Source organism: Sinocyclocheilus grahami, unplaced genomic scaffold (assembly GCF_001515645.1).
Source record: "Sinocyclocheilus grahami isolate Dianchi unplaced genomic scaffold, SAMN03320097.WGS_v1.1 scaffold5286.1, whole genome shotgun sequence".
NCBI lineage: Eukaryota > Metazoa > Chordata > Actinopteri > Cypriniformes > Cyprinidae > Sinocyclocheilus > Sinocyclocheilus grahami.
The window spans coordinates 28022-29073 of NW_015510018.1; the positions used below are offsets into that span (position 1 = coordinate 28022).

General features: G+C 46.0%; 2 long non-coding RNA genes across 2 annotated transcripts in view; both read right to left on the minus strand.

Annotated features, from left to right (window-relative positions):
* The window catches only part of LOC107577161 (uncharacterized), a 23916-nt gene that overhangs the window by 18757 nt on the left and 4107 nt on the right, over positions 1 to 1052 (minus strand). The window lies entirely within an intron of this gene.
* Positions 32 to 1052, minus strand: part of LOC107577160 (uncharacterized) — a 3093-nt gene continuing 2072 nt past the window's right edge. The window contains exon 3 of the long non-coding RNA XR_001608168.1: positions 32 to 850. This is a non-coding gene — a long non-coding RNA (uncharacterized lncRNA). The remainder of the gene's footprint in view (positions 851 to 1052) is intronic.

Here is a 1052-nt window from a genome sequence, read left to right on the forward strand (position 1 = left end):
ACTCATGTTTATATTTGTATGCATTTGATGAAATCTGTTTGGGTTTCTAATGTTGCGTCAGGCGCTCTGTGGATTGTTGATGTGGGTGTGGACAGCGACTATCATCGAGGCATTGAGCCTATCAGACGCTCACAGAAGCATTCATCATCATCTGCTCTGAATCATGTTGATATGAGGCTTATAACCCTTCTCAGTGAGCGTCAAGAAGATTTGAACCAGCATCGCAGGATACTACACACAGTGAAGAAACTGATGCAGTTTTACTGTCAAAACTTTTTTAATGTGGTTTGAGATGAGCAATGAAAGTCCAGATTCATCTGTAAGATAGAACGTGTCTAATTAAACTATGGCTTTGATTCTTCATGACAACATTGTCATCACAAATATTGTAAAACACACGACACACTCGCTTCACACCTGATCACTTTAACCTCTGGAAACAAAACTGATGCCTGGAAATATTCACAGAGAAGCAGGTGGAGGCAGTTAAAGCATCACCTGCCAATAATATGTGACCCTGGAGCACAAAACCAGTCTTAAGGATCAGTTTTGTGTGCTGCTTAAGACTGCTTTTGTGCTGGAGGGACACATATGTAAAATACTCAAATTCTAAAGCAAGATCTGAAGACTCGTCCCGTCTAGACGCTTCTACTCGTCTGTTTCTCTCTGCCGGAGGCTCCTGGACTTGCTGTTCTCGGTCTTCCTCTTCTTGAACGTGGCTCCGGCGCTGCTCTCGGCCCCCAGCGACGTGATGGTGCGCTCCTTGAATCTGGCCCTGGGCTCCGGAGGGACGCTGGCTGGAGTCTGAGCGACGCTCTCCGTCTGCGGCAGCTGCAGATCCACCTTCTCGCTGCGGAGCAGAACACACACGGACATCAGGAGCTGCAAACACTGGCCTGGATGCAGAGATAGTGACAGCTCTGGTGCTTCAGGGGACACTACACGTGTGAATTATAAAACAAACTGACTGATAAATGTGACCCTGCACCACAAAACCAGTCATAAGAGTCAATTTTGTGAAATTGAGATGTATACATCATCTGAAAGCTGAA